At 46.0% G+C, this 19,082-nt stretch overlaps 1 long non-coding RNA gene across 3 annotated transcripts in view; it reads right to left on the bottom strand.

Moving 5' to 3' along the window:
* The window catches only part of LOC132813876 (uncharacterized), a 45,216-nt gene extending 26,706 nt beyond the window's left edge, over positions 1-18,510 (bottom strand). For 2 of the 3 annotated variants that reach the window (XR_009644196.1, XR_009644197.1), the window contains exons 1-2: positions 18,407-18,510; positions 15,913-16,002 (exon numbers count right to left, since the gene is read on the bottom strand). This is a non-coding gene — a long non-coding RNA (uncharacterized LOC132813876). The remainder of the gene's footprint in view (positions 1-15,912; positions 16,003-18,406) is intronic. The other variant, XR_009644198.1, reaches the window with a different exon arrangement.
* Between the last annotated feature and the right edge of the window lie 572 nt (positions 18,511-19,082).

Below are 19,082 nucleotides of genomic sequence, written 5' to 3'. Positions count from 1 at the left end.
GGAAATCATGTCTCATGAATCTGACTCAGTTTTTTTTGAAGAAGTAACAAAGAGGATTGCTGAGGTCAGAGCATGGACATGATCTACATGGACTTCAGTAAGGCGTTCGACACGGTTCCTCACGGGAGACTGGTCAGCAAGGTTAGATCGTATGGAGTACAGAACTGGCAGAGGGTGCTTTTCAGGCTGGAGGCCTGTGACCAGTGGAGTGTCACAAGGATCGGTGCTGGATCCACTACTTTTCGCCATTTATATCCATGATTTGGATGTGAACATAAGTATTGTAAGTAAGTTTGCGGATGACACCAAAATGGGAGGTGTGGTAGACAGGGAAAAAGATTACCTCAGAGTGCAAGGGGATCTAGATCAGATGGGTGATGGGCTGAGGAGTTCAGTTTAGAAAAATGTGAGGTGCTGCATTTTGGAAAAGCAAACTTTAGCAGGCCTTTACAGTTAATAGTAAGTTCCTGGGGAGTGCTGCTAAACAAAGAGCCCTTGGGAGTGCAGGTTCATAGTTCCTTGACAGTAGAGTAGCAAGTAAATCGAATAGTGAAGGCGGCGGTTGGCCGGCTTGTCTTTATTGGTCAGAGCATTGAGTATAGGGGTTGGGAGGTCATATTGCGGCTGTACTGGACATTGATTCGGCAACTTTTGCAATATTCCATCGAATTCTGTTCTCCTTCCTATCATGTTTAAGAACATCCATCTGAAAGAGGTCAGAAAAGAAGTATAGCATGTTGCCAGGGTTGGATAGGCTGTTTTCTCTGGAGCTTCAGAGGCTAGACAGTGATCTAAAAGAGATTTTAAAAATCAGGCCGGGCATGGATAGGGTAAATAGACAAGATATTTTCCCTCCAGTGGGGGAGTACAGAACTAGGGGTTTGGGAGGGAGGGTAGGCAGACAGGGAGTGGGTGGATTGACAGGGGTGGGACAGCAATGGGTAGGGAAAGAGAGGGGGGATAGAGAGGGGTGGCACAGAAACAGGTGGGGACAGAAAGTAGGATTAGAGAGGAGGGGAACAGAGGGGGCGACTGATGGTGGGGGGGGGAGAGACGCGGTGGGCGACTGACAGGAGGGGGCAACCGACGGTGGGGGTGCGACCGACAGGGTGGGGGGCGTGACCGACAGGAGAGGGGGGAACGACCGACAGGAGAGGGGCAACCCACTGGAGGGGGCAAACGACAGAGAGGAGGGACAGACCGAGGGGGCGACAGATGGGGGATCAGACCGACAGAGGGGAGGACGACCCATGAGGGGGTGGGGCGACGACAAAGGGGGGGGGAACAGACAGAGCAGGGGGGGAGACGGGGAGGAAGATGGAGAGTTATTTTATAGATCTACAACTCAACCCTGTTTGTGTTTTGTCCTCCTCACCTTAATTCCCTCTGAAGGGCTCAGAACAACTGCATAGTTCCTGGAAAGTTTCAGGGAGATCAGGTGCTGAACATGGAATTTGGGACACTAACATTGAATGGAATGTGCTGGTCAATAAATGGACTCTGGTTCGACTCCACTGTCTGTGTGGTGTTTGCACATTCTCCCTGTGTGTCTGCGTGGGCTTCCTCTGGGTGCTCTTAATTTCCTCCCACAAATCCAAAGCCATGCAGGTTAGGTGGATTAGCTTTGGGTAATGGTAGGTTACAGAGTTAGGGTGGAATGCTGTTCCGATGGTTGGTATGGTCTCATGGGGCGAAAGGCCTGCTTCCACACTGCAGGGATTCTGTCACTGAGTATAGGGGTTAGGAGGTCACGTTGTGGCTGAGTAGGGCATTGGTCAGGCCAGTGTTAGAATACTGCATTCAATTGTAGTCTCCCTGATTTCAGAAAGATGTTACCAGTATATGACTCAACCTCTTAATGGCAAGTTCTTGGGAAGTATTGACAAACAAACAGACCGTGCAGTGTAGGTTAATAGTTCCTTGAAAGTGTAGTTGAAGGTAGACAGGTCGGTGAAGGTGGTGTGCGGTATGCTAGCTGTTATTGGGCAGTGCATTGAGTACAGGAGCTGGGAGATCATGTTTCGGTTGTACAGTTTATTGGCTTGGCCACTTTTGGAATGCCCGCTGCTTTCAATTCCAGTCTCCCTGCTATAGGAAAGATGTTGGGAAACTTGAAAGAGTTCAGAAAAGATTTACAAGGGTGTTGCCAGATTGGAACATTTGAACCATAGGGAGAGTGTGAATAAGCTGAGGCTATTTCCCTGCAGCACTGGACACGTTAGGTGGCTTTAATCGAACTTTATCAAATTATGAGGATCAATGATAGGGTGACTAGTCATGGTTTCTTTTTTCCCAGGGTAGGGGAATCCAAACGAAAACGTAAATCTTTTTTCCAAGGTGGAAATGACAAATTCTAGAGCCACACATTTAAGAGAGGGAGCAAGTTTAAAGGAGATGAAAACCGGAACAACTGCAGATGTTGTAAACCAGGAAGAGAAACAGAAGCTTCTGGAAACGCTCAGCAGGTCTAGCAGCATCTGTGAAGAGAAATCAGCGATAACCTTTCTGAGGGTGACCAGACCTGAAACTTTAACTGATTTTTTTCACAGATGCTGCATGACCTGCTGAGCATTTCCAACAATATCTGTGCAAGTTTAAAGGGAGTTGTGTCAGACAAGTGTCTTGTGCAGAAGGTGGTCAGTGACTAGAATGTATTCTCTTGGGAGATGGGAAAAGCAGAAACAATCACAGTTTAAGAGGCATTCGGACAGACACATAAGCAGGCATAGGTTATCAGGGATATGGATCATGTTACAAGCAGATGGAATTAGTTTGGGATGGCATTATGATCTGCACAGACACGATGGGCTGATTACTCTGGTGCTGTAACTGTTATGTTTTCCAGGGGTTAGAATGTTTTTTGAAGTAACAAAAATGATTGATGAGGGCAGACTGGTCGACATGATCAACGTGGACTTTAGTAAGGCATTCGGCAAGCTTTCTCATGGAGACTGGTTAGCAAGGTTAGGTCTCATGGAATAAAGCAGAAACCAGCTATTTGAGTACAGAACTGGCTCAAAAGTAGAAGACAGAGAGTGGTGGCGGAGGGATGCTTTTCAGACAGGAGGCCTGTGGAGTGTCACAAGGATTGGTGCTGTATCTATTATTTTCCGTCATTTATATCAATGATTTGAATGTAAACACAGGAGGTATTAGTAATTTTGCAGATGACGCCAAAATTGGAGGTTTAGTGGACAGCGAAAAAGATGACCAAGGCTGCAATGTTTCCTGCAGGTGTCACCATTTCAGATGCTGCCCGACCTGCTGGGGATCTCCAGCACTTCTTGGGTTTGTTGCAGATTCCCACCATTTTGCTGAAGCACTGGAGACAGAGAGCTGTACAGCTCCAGATTTTGTTGACTCTGATTCCTGGGATGTCAGAACTGATGGATGAAGAGGGACTCAATCCTCGTTTAATCCTCCTTTCCTTTGGTTTTCGGAGCCGCTGACTACATCACTAATATTCTACCTCCCACTCTCTGTCCTGAATCTGACCCATCTAACCTGACACTTTAGCTCCCATCCCCCTGCCAGACTAGTTAATACCTCACCAATGGAACTGGCAATAGCGCCCCCCCCACCCCAGGAGATTTGACCCAGCTCTGCCCAATATCCAGCTTTCAAACACTCATCCCTTTGTTTCATGCTGTCGTTGGTATTGATGTGTTCTCCAACCACGGGCTGTTTACCCTCCAGCTCCAGAATGTCCTGTAGCTGCACCATGATATCGCGGATCCTATCACCAGGGAGATAACATACCATCCTGGATTCATGGCTGTGGCCATAGAAGTGCCTGTCTGTAACACTGACTATTGAATCCCCTGTCACTATCTTTCTTCCCGTTCTGGGCAGCAGAGCTATCTACGGTGTCATGAAATTGGCTGTTGCTGATTGCCTCTGAGACCAACACATACGCACACACCCACACGAATCCCAAGCGGTATACAGTATCTGTTTGGGAAGGGAATAACCACTGGGAACTCCTGCACTTCCTTCCTGAGCCTTTTACTTGATCTGATGGTTCCCCATTCCCTTTCTGCCTGTGTAACCCTCACCTGCAGTGTGACTAACTCACTGAACATGCTGTCCATAACATTCTCAGTATTGCAGATGCTCCACAGTGAGTCCACTCACAGCTCCAGGTCTGAAAAGCAGTTTCCCAGTAGCTGCTGATGGGTACATTTCCTGCACACATAGCCCGTCAGGGACACTGGAAACATCCCTAATTTTCCCACATTGTACAAGAGGAGCACACCATGGGTCTGAGGTCTCCGGTCACACAGGCTCTCTAGATTCAGCTAGTTACTCCCATTTAGAGAATTTAAATGAGCGAGCAATCTTCCTACCCTTCAAACATTGTAATCAAAATCCCGTATTCTTTACTTAAGTTGATACGTTATACCTTAAAAACTGTTACAAAATTTCCACAGGTATTGCTTACAAACTGGCTGTTACCTTTGGGACCATGTGAATTTCTGAATGGGCTGAAACAAAACGGAGTTTCAGCTTCACATTCTCCCTGTCCCACCTCGCTCTGTTTACACCCAACTCCAAAATACTCATTGAGCCAAGCAGCCCTCACAGTGCAGCCCTGTCATTTTCATTGTCTGCTCACCCCTACACTGCCCTCAGCCTCCTGTACTGTTCCAATACATCTCAATGGGAGCTCAGGAAAAGCATCTCATCTTTCAATTCGATCCTTTGTAGCCCCAGAGTCAACATGGACCTCAGCAGTTTCTGGGTGAACAGACAGTTGTTAGAATCTGGAACATTCCACCTAAAACGGTACTGGAATTTGTGTTTATAAGGAGCTGCAGGGAATTGAAAATAAGGAGTTTACAGGTTAGCATCATGAAGTGGGTGATTGGGACTAAATCTGACAGTCCCTACAAAGAGACGAAGTGCAATCTGGACAAATCTATGCTCCCTCTCAGACAAAAACAGACCGAGCTTCCAGTTGCCTGCCATTTTAACACACGAGCCTGTTCCCTGGCCAACATCTGTCTCATTCTTAATGCAGTGTTCCAGGGAAGCTTGATGCAGAACACTCCAGAACATACCAAATGGCCCTGTATTTCAAGGACAGCAATTTCCCCTCCCATGTGGTCAACAATACCCTTCAGTGTATCTCCACCACTTCCTGCACCTCTGCTCTTGAACCCCACCCCTCCAACCGCAGCAAGGATAGAACCCCCAAGTCCTCGCTTTTCAGCCAGATACAACACATCATCCTCTGCCATTTCCACCACCGACAATCAGACCCCACCAACAGAGATATCTTTCCCTCCACACCCCTTTCAGCATTCCTCAGAGACCATTCCCTGTGACTTCCGCATTAGATCCATGCTCCCCACCAACCCATCCTCCACTCCCAACACCTTTGCCTGCCATTGCAAGAGGTGTGAAACCTGTGCCCACACCTTCCCCTCACCTCCATCCAAGACACCAGAGGTCCCTTCCACATCCAGCAGAGATTTTCCTGTACATTGAATAACCTCATCTATTGTGTTCATTGCTCTCTACAATGGGGAGACAGGACGCCAACTTGCAGAATGTTTCAGGGAACCTTTCTGGGAGACGTGCACCAATCAACCCCACTGTCCTGTGGTCAACCATTTCTACAACCCACCCTCTCACTCTGCCAAGGACATGCATGTCCTGGGCCACCTCCACCACAAAATCCTAGCTACATGACTCCTGGAGCAAGAATACCTCATCTTCTACCTTGGGACCCTTTAAGTACAGAATCAATGTTTCATCATTTCCCCTCCCCCCACCATATCCCAGATCCAGCCCTCCAACTCAGCACCACCCTCTTGAACAGTCCCACCTGTCCATCTTCCTTCTTAATTACCCACTCCACCCTCTCACCATTACCCTCCACCAGCATCTTCCTATCGCCTTCCCAACTACCTTCTCGTCAGCCCCACACACACATCCTATTATCTGTCAACCCTCTTCCCCACTCAGAATCCTGCTGAAGGGCTCAGGCCCAATATGTCAATTCTCCTGCTCCTTGGATACTGTCTGACCGGCTGTACTTCTCCTGCGCCAAACTTTAACGTAAGCTGGAAGAACAAACCTCATTTTGTACTTGGGGGACCCTTCAGGCCTCTGACCTTAAAACTGAATTCATTAATTTTAGGTCCTAAGTCTCCCACGTCCTTGCGCCCTAGTGCCCCACCCCACACACCAGGCCTTGTTATTACATAGCCTGCCATTACACATTACCTATGGTTAGTCACTAACAGTCTCCATTAACATCTATTCACTCTCCCCAGCCAGATCATTATTCATTCCTTTGTCCAATTGCTGCTATATCTCTTTTTGGACTATATCACCACCTATCATTTACTCCTTAACCCCTACCTTCTGCATATAAACTGACATTTTTTCTCAGTGACATCAGTTCTGAGGAAGGGTCAGCGGATCCAAAATGTTAACTCTGATTTCTCTTCACAGATGCTGCCAGACCTGCTGAGCTTTTCCAGTACCTTCTGGTTGTTGTTTCTGATTTAAGCATCCACAGTTCTTTTGGTTTTCATTTACTGGGAGTTTCTAATTCAGGTCTAGCAGCCTACATCATGAGTTTATAAACCCTCCCAGTCCACACTAACTCCATTTCTCTCCCACTCCCTTCACACTCACTGGGTCTCTTCCCAACCCCTGCCCAGTGACACTGCACGTGCACAGCTCATGGTCACATGCTGGCCTGTTGGCAACACCCCTCATTCACTCCCATTGGCTGGAGGATTACATCTAGTCTCCTATTGTTCTGAAGCTGCCATCAATCAGCCAGGCCCCATTGTGACATGAGTGGTGGGATCCTCCCAGGAGTGTGGGAGGCTGAGGGGTAACCTCATAGAGAGGTTTATAAAATCATGGGAGGCATTGATGAGATAAATAGACAAGGTCTTTTCCCTGGGGTGGGGGAGTCCAGAACTAGAGAGCATAGGTTTAAGGTGAGAGGGGAAAGATATAAAAGGGACCCAAGAGACTACTTTTTTCATGTAGAGGTGGTGCGTGTATGGAAGCTACTGTCAGGGGAAGTGGTGGCAGCTAGTACAGTTACACCATTTGAAAGGCATCTGGATGTGTATGAATAGGAAGGGTGTAGAGGCACATGAGCCAACTGCTGCCATATCGTACTAGATTAGGATAGGATATCTGGTCGGCACGGACGAGTTCGACTGAAGGGTCTGTTTCCGTGCTGTATATGTCTGTGGCTCTGCCCTGGGATGAGCTTCATCATTCACAGTGAATGGGGCAGTATCACAGAGCACAGGGGTTGGGGGCTATTCAGCCCATTGCGGCTATACTCTCTCCCTCTGGACATGCTGCCAATCTGCCCTTCCTCCCCTCCCATTTACCCGTAGCACTCCAAATTTATCCTCAAATAGTTAAATTCCGAGATGTACAGCACAGAAACAGACCATTCAATCCAACTCATCCATGCCACCCATTTATCCCAAATTAATCTTGTCCCATTTGCCAGCACTTTGCCCATATCCTTCTAAACCTTTCTTAATCACGTACCCAGTCAGATGCCTTTCAAATGTTGTAATTGTACCAGCCTCCACACTTCCTCTGGCAGCTCATTCCATATTCAGCTTGAAAACATTGCCCCTAAGATCCCTTTAAAATCTCTTGCCTCACACCTTAGGCTTGTGCCCTCTAGTTTTGTACTCACTTAACCTTGGGAAAAGACCCTGGTTGTTCACCCTATCCATGTCCTTCACGATTTTATGTACCTCGAAGGTCATCTCTCAGCATCCAATGATGCAGGGAAAACAGCCCCAGCCTATTCAGCCTCTCCCTATAGCTCAAATCCTCAACCCTGGCAACACTTTTGCACATCTTTTCAGAATCCTTTCATGTTCTGTAATATCACTCCTACAGCAGGGAGACCAGGACTGAAAGCAGAATTCCAGATGTGGCTGAATCAATGTCCTGTAGAGCTGCAAAACAATGTCCCAACTCCAATACTCAATGCACTCACCAAGTACACCAAACGCCTCCTTCACTACCCTGCCTATCCATGATTCCACTTTCAAAGAACTATCAACCTGCACGACAAGGTCTCTTTGTTCAACAACACTCCCCAGGACCTTCCCATTAAATGTATAAGTCCTGCCCTGATTTGTTTTTTCAAAATGCAGCACCTCACATTTATCTGAATTCACTCCACCTGCCACTCCCCAGCCCATTTGATTGAAGTCCCATTGTACTCTGAGGTAACCTTCTTCCCGATCCACTTCCTCCAGATCCAATTTGGTGTCTATGTAAAGTCACTAACCATAGGAATCATTGATATAAATGATGAAAAGCAGTGAACCCTGCACCGATCCTTACACCATATTGCTCATCACAGGCTTCCAGTCCGAAAGGCAACCCTTCACCACTACCCTCTGTCTCCAACCTTACAGCCAATTTTATATCCAAATAGCTAGTTCTTCCACCTTGAATGTCTTTCTGAAGTCCAAGTTAGTGATTTCCATACACAAAGCCATGCTGACTGTCCCTAATCATTTCTTACCTTTCCAATTACATCTAAATCCTATCCCTGAGAAGCCCTTCCAACAACTTACCTGACTCCAGGCTCACCAGTGTATTGTTCCCTGACTTTTCCTCATCACCTTTCTCAAATAATGGCGCCAGTCTTCCAGCACCTCGGTGATACAAATATCTCAGCGAGGGACCCAACTATCACTTCCCTAGCTTCCCACAAAGTTCTGGGATTCACCTGATCATGTATCAGGGATTTATCAATCTTGATGCATTATACAAGTTCCAGTGCCTCATAACTTATATGGACACTTGTCAAGTTATCCCTATTTATTTCTCCAAACTCTCTCACTTCCATATCCTCCTTCAGTAAAAGCGGACATGAAATACGCAGATAGTATCTCTCCTGCCTCCTGCAGATCCATAGACAATTTTGTTGATCTTTGAGGGTCCCTATTCTCTGCCTGGTTACTCTTTTGTCCTTAGTGTATTTCTAGAATCTCTTTGGATTTTCCCCAAACCCATTTCACAAAGCTCTCTCGTCCCTTTTTGCCCTCTTAGTTTCCCTCGAGTATACTCCTACTGCCCCTATATACCTCTAGGTATTCACACAAACCCAGCTGTCTGGACTTGCCATATCCCTCCTTCATTTTCTTGACCAGAGCCACAATTCCTCTTGACAGCAGCATTCCTTACACCTCCCAGCCTCGGCCTTAACAGGAACATACTGTCTATATACTCATTGTCGCAGGCCTATGGGGGCAATGGCAGATGAAGACAGAGAAACAATCAATCAATCATTCTCAGTAAAGAGGCAGTGCTGGGAAAGATACCAGCCGAAAGGTAGATGGGTCTCCTGGCCGTGATGGAATGCATCCCCGGGAACTGTAAGGAATGGCAGTGGGTAAATAGCAAATACACTCGTGATAATTCACTAAAATTTGCTGACTCTGGGACGGTTCTAACAGATTGGAAAGCTGCAAATGTGATGCCAATATTTTAAAATGGACGTGTCAGCATAACTTCTGTAGTGGGGGAAATGTCTGATCTCTCAAGAAAGAAATAGTGAGCTATGTGGATAGAAATTGTCTCATCGAGCAGACACAGCATGGATTCATGAAAAGTGGACGACACTAAGATGAGTGGTAGAGCAATGTGTGCAGAGGCCACTGTCAGTCTGCACAGGGATACAGAGAGGTTAATTGAGTGGTTAAGGGTCTGGCAGATGGAGGACAATGTTGGGATATGTGAGGTCATCCATTTTGGTCGGACTAACAACAAACTGGATGATGAAATGGTGAAAACATGCAGCAGGCTGCTGTGCAGAGGGAGCTGGGTGTCCTTGTGCATGAATCACAGGAAGCTGGTTTGCAGGTACAGCAGGTAATTAAGGCAGTGAAGGGAATATTGTCCTTCATTGCTAGAGGGATGGTTATGCTGCAGCTGTACAGGGGGCTGGGGAGGCCACACCTGGAGTACTGTGTACAGGTTTTCGTCCCCTACTTCAGGAAGGATGTAATGGCGCTGGAGGGGGTGCAGAGCAGGGTCACTAGTTTGAGTCTGGAGTTGAAAGGGTTGCCTTCTGAGCAGAGATTGACAAAACTGGCATGATCCTCATTGGAATTTAGAATAATGGGAGATTGTATAGGAAAAATATAAAATTATGAAAGGAGTAGATAAGATAGAAGCAGGGAGGTCATTTCCACTGTGGACTGGACAAACTATGGTGCATAGCGACAAAATAAGGGGGTATCAGATTTAGGACTGAGTTCAGGAGAAACTTCTTCAGCTAAAGGGTTGTGAATCTGTGGAATTCCCAGCTGATTGAAACAGTTGAGACTTTCATCTTGAATGTCTTTAGGTCAAAATGTAGATTTACGAACAGGAAAGGAATTAAAGGTTATGGGAGAGAGCAGTAAAGTGGAGCTGAGATCAGCCCTGATCTTATTGAATGGCAGAGCAGGCTGGAGGGGCCAGATGGCCTCCTCCTGCTCCTATTCCTTATGTTACGTTCCCACTTTTCAGCCGTCCCTTTACCTGGGAATAGCAAAGAAGTATTGAAAGATTTTATCTTGTTCAATCACAATGCACCTTTATCCAATTTAGAACAGCAACTTTTAGATCTGGTCTATTCTTTTTTGGAACTATTTTAAAACTATTATAATTATCAGAGAATCCAGACAGTGGGGAAGCAGGTCATTCAGCCCATCACATCCGCACTGACCCTCAGAGACTCCCACCCTACCCATGTAATGCTGCCTTTCCCATGGATAATCCACCCAACCTGCACATCCCTGAACACTGTGGGTAATTCAGCCTGGATAATCCACCCAACCTGCACATCCCTGAACACTGTGGGTAATTCAGCCTGGATAATCCACCCACCTGCACATCCCTGAACACTGTGGGTAATTCAGCCTGGATAATCCACCCAACCTGCACATCCCTGAACACTGTGGGTAATTCAGCCTGGATAATCCACCCAACCTGCACATCCCTGAACACTGTGGGTAATTCAGCCTGGATAATCCACCCAACCTGCACATCCCTGAACACTGTGGTAATTCAGCCTGGATAATCCACCTAACCTGCACATCTTTACATAGTGGGAGGAAACCAGAGCAATCAGATGAAACACACGCAGATATTAACAATAAGGTGATCAATCCTTTCTTATTTCCCAGTTCCGTCCAAATAATTTCACTGAACTTACTCCCATGAATATCGTCCCCAAGCACAACTCTAATGCTATCCCTAACCAAAAACACCACTCGTCCTCCTCTCTTGTCCCCCTTTCTATCCTTCCTATAGCATCTATACCCTGGAACATACAGCTGCCAGTCACATCCATCCCTGAGTCATATTTCTATAATACCGATGATATCCCAGTCCCATGTTCAAACCATAACCTGAGCTCATCTGCCTTCCCTGTCAGGCCTCTTGCATTGAAGTAAATGCAGTGTAACTGCTCGGTTCTACCGCGTTCTGCCTTGACGGTTTGATTTCTGAACTGTACCAGCCTCAGACTTACCTCCTTTCTCACTATCTCTTTAGGTTTACCCCCACTCCCTCACTGGTTTAATGCCTCCCGAGTAGCACTAGCAAATCTCCCTGCCTGGATATTAGTCACCTTCCAATTCAGGGACAATCCATCCTTCTTATTCAAGTCACTTCTACTCCAGAGGAGAATTCAATGACCAAAAGATGTGAATCCTTCTGCCCTACACCAGATCTTTAGCCAATCATTCATCTCCTCCATCCTGCTATTCCTACTCTCACTAGCATGTAGAATTGGGAGTAATTCAGATATTACGACCGAGTATCTACTTTTTTATATTCCAGGCTAATTTGCTATATTCTCTCATCAGGACCTATCTTTTTCTCTTCCTGTGTCATTGGTACCAATGTCCAATGACCTCCCACTGGTTATTCTACCCTTGAAAGAATATTCTGCCACCAATCTTTTCTGAACCTTTCAAGTTCCACAACATCCTTCTGATAGGTGGAGAACAGAATTGCACTCAATATTGTAAGAGTGGCCAAACCAATGTCCTGTACAGCCACAACATGACTGCCCAACTCCTGTACTCACTGCTCTGACCAATAATGTAAATCATACCAATCACCTTCACTATCCTATCCACCTGCGACTCTACTTTCAAGGAATTATGAACCTGCACTGTAAGGAAACTTTGCTCAGTAACACTCCCTCGGACCTGACCATTAAGTCTATCAGTCCTGCTAGGCTTTGCTTTTCCAAAAAGCAGCACCTCACATTTATCTAAATTAAACTCCATCTGCCACTCCTCAGCCCATTTCCCCATCTGATCAAGATCCCATTGAAACCTGAGGTACCCTTCTTCACTGCCCACTACACCTCCAATTTTGGTGTCACCTGGAAACTTACTAACAATACCTCCTATGTTCACATCCAAATCATTTATGTAAATGATGAGAAGTAGTGGACCCAGCACCGACCCTTGTGGCACTCCAGTGGTCACAGTCCTCCAGTCCGAAAAACAACCTTCTACCACCACCCTCTGTCTTCTACCTTTGAGGCAGTTCTATATTCCAAATGGCTAGTTCTCCTGGTATGGTGAGATCTCATCTTGCTAACTAGTCTTCCATGGCGAACCTTGTCGAACGCCTTACTGAAGTCCATATAGATCCCATCTACCGCTCTGCCCTCAAAAATCCACTTTCTTACTTCTTCATAAAACAGCTCAGTCAAGTAAGTGACATGATTTCCCGCACACAAAGCCATGCTGACTATCCCTAATCAGTCCTTGCTTTTCCAAATACATGCAAATCCAGTCCCTCAGGGTTCCCTCCAACAACTTGTCTGGCACCAACATCAGGCTCACAGGTCTGTAGTTCCCGGGCTTGTCCAAACCGCCTTCATTAAACAGTATCATCATATTAACCAACCCCCAGTCTTCTGGCACCTCAGCTGTGACTATCGCTGATACAAAAATCTCAGCAAGGGGCCCAGCAATCACTTCCCTAGCTTCCTACAGAATTTTAGGACACACCTGATGAAATCCTGGGCATTTATCCACCTTTCTGCGTTCCAAGACATCCAGTACCACCTTCGCTGTAATATGGACATTTTTCAAGGTGTCACCATCGATTTCCAACATTCTATATCTTCCATATCCTTCTCCACAGTAAATGCTGATGCAAAATACTTGTTTAGTATCCCCTCCCCACCCCATCGCCTGCCGATCCACACACAGGCTGCCTTGCTGATCCTTGAGGAGCCCTATTCTGTCTCTAGTAACCCATTTGCTCTTAATGTATTTATAAAAACCCTTTGGATTGTCCTTACCCTATTCGCCAAAACTGTGTCCTGTCCCCTTTTTGCCTTACTGATTTTCCTCTTAAGTATACTTCTATTGCCTTTATACTAGAAGGATGTTCTGGATTGGAATAAATGCCAAATATTTCATCTTGATAAAAGGGCAGGACTTACACTGATTAAAAGTCGGGCCTTGCATAGTGATATAGAACAAAGAGACCTCGGGGTTCAGATCTTTGCAGTTTATGTCACATGTAGACAGGGTTGTTCAGAAGATGTATAGCACACTTGCCTTCATTGCTCACACCTTTGAGTATAGGAGTTGGGACATTACATTGAGGTTGTACAGGATGTTGGTGAGGCCTCTTCTGGAATACTGTGCTCAGTTCAGGTTGTGCTGTTATAGGACAGATGTTATTAAGTCGGAGCGGGTTCAGAAGAGATTTACCAGGATGTTGATGGGAATGGATGCTTTCGGTTATAAGGAGAGGCTAGGTAGGCTGGGACTTCTTTCACTGGGGTGTAGGAGGCTGAGGGGTGACCTTATTGGAGGTTTATAAAATCCTGAAGAGTATAGGTAATGTGAACAGCAGGTGCCCTTTCCAGGAGGGGGCGCGATTCAAGAGTGGGTGAGAAAAGGAAGACCCTAAAAAGACGTTCCGGATTTTACTTTTTGTTTTTGTACAGAGAGTGATTCACATGTGGAATAAACTAGCAGAGGACGTGGTAGCTGTGAATACAATTACAATTTAAGGGTGGCACAGTGGCTCAATGGTTAGCACTGCTGCCAGGGACACAGGTTCAATTCCTGCATTGGGTGGCTGTCCATGCGGAGTTTGGATATGCTTCCCCGTGTCAGCGTGAGTTCCTCCAGGTGCTCCTGTTTCTTCCCACAAGCCACAGATGTACAGGGTAGGTGAACTGGCAGTCCTCAATTGCCCATAGTGTTCAGGGATGATTGGGTTTAGTGAATTAGTAAGGGGTAAATGTAGAGTAAAACGGTAGGGGAATGGGATTCTAAGAGGAAAAAGCATTTGGACCTGTATATCGATAGGGAATGCTTGGATGGATTTGGACTAAGTGGAGGTAGATGCGATTAGTTCAGTTCGAATTTATGGTTGACACGGACTGGTTGGAACACAGGGTGTGTGTCAGTGCTGTATAACGTTCTGACTCTATCGCTCGTTATCTCTGTAAATTCCTCTATGCTCGGAACTCTCCGTCAATGCCACCTCATCCAGTCTTACAACTCTTCCTTATCTCGATAATTCCTCTCCAGCCTCAAAACTCAAAAAAGTCTATCAGAAATATCTCTATCTCTGTAACATCCTCAATCCTCAGAATCCTCTCCAACTTTCATCTCCTCCAGCTTCATTACTCTCCCTATCTCTAATCCCCTCCAGTCTCTCAAAGCTCTGCTATATGTGCCTTTTTTATTTCCAGCCTTCAGGATTCCCAATGTTTATTTCTCACTTGATGACGGCCCTTTCCGATTCTGTGCTGAGCTTCTGAATTCTTCCTTAAACCTCTCAATCTCCTTTTCCTCCCAAAACATCGGCCAATCATCTGTCATCTACTCTAGTATCACCCTTTCTGACCTGAAGTCCAATGGAGCTTGTCATATTCCTATAATAAACATCTTAGCGGTCTACAGAACAGAAAAAGGCTCTGGTAGTACATCGGGTCTGTGACAAAGAAAACTACCACCTAACTGTCCTCATCTATTTTCCAATAATTGTGGAAAAGTCTCATCTATCATGGCATTGCAAGTGCACACTAAATACATCTCAAATGCTACCGGGATTTCTGTGTCTCCCACCCTTACAGACAGTGAGGTTCAATGCAACTGTTGCTCGATGATGACATCACCCACAGGAACACAGAGCAGCTGGGTCTGTGCAAACCAGAGATCACCCACACATTGGGAAGGATGGCAGGGTCCCTGAGAGGGGGCATAGGAGATTTACCAGGATGGTACAAGGAATGGGGGATTTTAGTTGCAGAGACATGGGTGTTGTTAATAAATATCAAGAATATCCATCTACAATAGATGGACTCTTGTTCTCAACCTCTCCCCTTGCCTGGGCTGTGGTAACCTTCAGGTTAAACCCACCACCAGACATTTCTCCCTAATGAGAGAGCAGCCCTATGGTCTGGTCAGACAATGCTGACTACCTTTTACAGTGATGCCACTGTATCCTGGGGATGGGGAGAGGGAACGCTGAAGGTGGGGGATGGGACACCACTCAGGCACAGTGCTTTGTCCTGGAGGATGTTCACTTTAATATTGTTGGTGTCTGCACTGATGCAGGCAAGTGGAGAATGTTCCAACACAATCCTGATGTGTGCCTTATAGGGAGCAAACAGACATTGGGGAATCAGGGGTTTTGGGGAAACAGATTGTTCTCCTTGTAGCAGAGGAAATTGCGGGTGCCCTGTGACAGAGGGGTTTACAGATTTAGAATAATCCACCTTACACTCATGAGTTCATCAGAAAAGGATTACAGGACACATATTGAAGACTTGGGGGAGATCTACTGAGAGTGTGGGGTGATTCAGAAGAGGACATTTATGCAGCAAATGGGAATGAGCTGGAATACAATACTCACACACAATGTGAATATCCAGCTCCTGATGAATTGAGTAATTTTGTCACAGTTTGGCGTTACAATTACTGAGATTACCATCTGAATGTCCACCTGTAATACACGTTTATAAAACTGTCACTGTCAGTTCATTTAAGAAACTCTCACCACCCCCTCCTCCTGGCCCAGGATGACTGGACACATTACCCCTTGTGGGGGTCAGCAGTTAGTTCAGGGGGAAATCTGTATGGGTTTCTGTGAGTTTCCACACTGGGTCTTCATGTGACTGAACAGGGCAGATCTTTGACACATGGGACACAATGTTTCAAGAGTCAGTGCGATGTGGAGAGCAGGATGTGCTTCCTTTTCTTTCCTTCCGTGCTACCGCTGTGCCTCATCAATTAGACAGGGGGGTGAAAGGCTCATGCAGCTCGATGGGCAAGTTGTCTCCATTCTGACCCATGAGCAGCAAGCTCCTCCCAAAGAGTCTCTCTGAAAAGGTAACAACTGCTTCCCACTGCCCAGTGCTCCCAGGAAATGTTTAGAAGAATGAGCGGGGAAATCTCTGAGAAAAGGCAGAACGGTAAAGTTCCAAAAGGATTATAAACAGTTTACAGAGAGGGATTCATTGGAGAAGTGGGCAACAAGTTAGCAAATGGAGCATAATTTGGGAAATTGTGAAGTTGCTCATTTTGGAGGAGATAATAAAAGAACAGAGTGCTATGTAAATGGTGGAAACTGTCGAAAGCTGCACCACAAAGGGACCAGGGGTAATTGCGTAGGAAACACAGTTACAACAGGGAATCAGGATGGGGAATGGAACGTTGTTTCTTATTACAAGGAGTTTTCAGTGTAAGTGTTTGGAGTATATACCTGAGAGTAACTTTACAAAGTGCGAGTGAGACCACATCTGGAGTAATGACAGAAGTTTTGGTCCCTTTATTTAAGGGAATACATAATTTCATCCGAGGCATTTCAGAAAAGATTAACTGGGATGATCCCTGGCTTGTAGGGATTATCTTTTAAGAAAAGGCTGAAAATGTTGGGACTCTACTCACTGGATTTGGGAAGAATGAGAGGTGATCTCATTGTAACATGCAGGATTCTTAAGGAGTTTGACAGGGTAAATACTGAGAGGATGTTTCCCATCATGAGGGATCTGGAATCAGATACTCGGATAGTAACGGAATCAAGGGTTCTGTTTTAGATTCGTCAAGTTTAAGGCAACATCAACACGGGTCAGGGGTTTCAGTAGCAATGGAGCTGGGGTGAAGGGGTGGGGGGGGGAGCAACGTTTTAGAGATTGGAATTCCTGGTGTTTGTGATTGTGTAGATACCTGATCAGAAGGTCACCTTGGGGTTACAGATATGAGAGCAATATTGTGAAGAGTGTAGTTCTGCCTCAGACAGTTCCCAGGGAGAGGGAGGGGCTCAGCAGTAAGGGAAAGGAATTTGTAATAGCAACTGAAGGCAATGGGTTTAACCATTTCAATGTTCCGTTGCAGGAAATTGCAGCCAATCGCGTAGTGGGAGTGTGATGAGCAGTTTGATAACTGAGTAATGGAGAGGGATGATGGGGAGGGAGAGCTAGGCATTGTCAGTGTACATGTGAACCCTCAGACGGTGCTTTTGGACGATGTCACCTCCTGACAGTATGTGGGTGAGAAACAGGAGGGACCAAGAATCGATCCTTGAGGGACACCACATACAAGGAATTTAGAAAGGAATGGGAGAGTGGGGATGGAGTAGGTTTTTCCAACAACGGTGAGGTCAAAATATTACTTCGTAGCAGAATGGGAGAGAAGGACATAACCAGAAAAGACAGACAGACAGAACAAGGAACAATACCTGTGATTTGGTGAGGGGAGGGAGGTGGGGGTGATGTGGAGAAGAGCCCAACTCCAAAAACACACTTTCTTCATTGGTGACATCACCCAACTCCACCCTAGTCTCAGCTCATTTACTGAATGCAGGGATGGACGAGTATTTATCTCCAGACTTAATTATCCAAACACTCTTGGCCAGCCTCCCACATTCAACTTACATGTAATCTCAAGAGTATCTTAAACCCTCCTGCCCAAGTGCTCACTTGTACCAAAACTAGTTGATCCATCGAAAGGCTCCTATTTACAGGCAACAATTTAAAATTCTCACCCTGTGAACATCCCTGTCTCCCTGCACCACACACCCTGCAAGACCTTGACAACTCATTTGTGTTTATTCATTGCTTCATCAGTCTGGCTGTTTCTACTGTTGCCAAGGCAACACTGTCTGGAATTCCCACCTGAACCCTCTCAGACCTGCTTTCCTCTTTTAAGGTGTTCTCGAAAACCTGCTCATTTGGCAATGCTTTTGATCACTTGACCTAGTATCTCAATCTGTGGCCTTATGCCAGAATTTTTCAATAGTATTTCTGTGAAATTATAAACATGATTAAAAAAAACAAACTGTTGCTGATTTGCACATACATTGTCAACTCTTCAATATTGCTGAGTGTATAATCTATAACAGCACTTACCCAACCACATTGTGGGAGCACCTTCACCACATGAACTGCAGCTGGACAGGGAAATCAAACATCACCCTCTCCACAGGCAATGGGGCTTTGGCACTGATCACTGGGATCTGTGGAGGGAGAAACACAGTTGCTATTTCAGGGAGTGCAAAATGCATTATAAGGAGGGAAAATGGTGCAGAATTTGGGATTTTCAAAGTTGTGATTCACAATGTGCACTAAGTTCTGTAAAACCTCTCATCCCATACCATGAAAATGTCCTTCTCTTTCTGGTCTATGTCTTTCCTTTCCCTGCCCTGCACCTTCACACATTCCCAATGCCTTGGCCACAACAACACTGTGCTGTCAGTGAGGTTTATCACGTGGTTGAGTATTGTCCCGCCCCTCATTCACTCCGATTGGTTGAAGGCACATCCTGGTCCTCCAGCCCCGTTCCCCTGACTCTTATTGGTCCTGCGCTGACATCAATAATCCGAGGCCCATTGTGGGCTGGAGCATGCTCAGTGCTTCCTGCTTTTGCTGCTGTTCATCAGGTGAGAGAGAGAGAGAGAGAGCTCATCCCTGTTACTCCTGATGTCAGACAATAACAACAACTACCTGCATTGTATGGAGCCTTTCACATTGACAAATCTCCTAAAATGTTTCACGGATGATGGAAACGTTGATTAAAGAGAACGAT

The sequence above is a fragment of the Hemiscyllium ocellatum genome, unplaced genomic scaffold (assembly GCF_020745735.1).
Source record: "Hemiscyllium ocellatum isolate sHemOce1 unplaced genomic scaffold, sHemOce1.pat.X.cur. scaffold_510_pat_ctg1, whole genome shotgun sequence".
NCBI classification, from domain to species: Eukaryota; Metazoa; Chordata; class Chondrichthyes; order Orectolobiformes; family Hemiscylliidae; genus Hemiscyllium; species Hemiscyllium ocellatum.
This window is presented reverse-complemented; position numbering and strand designations above follow the sequence as displayed.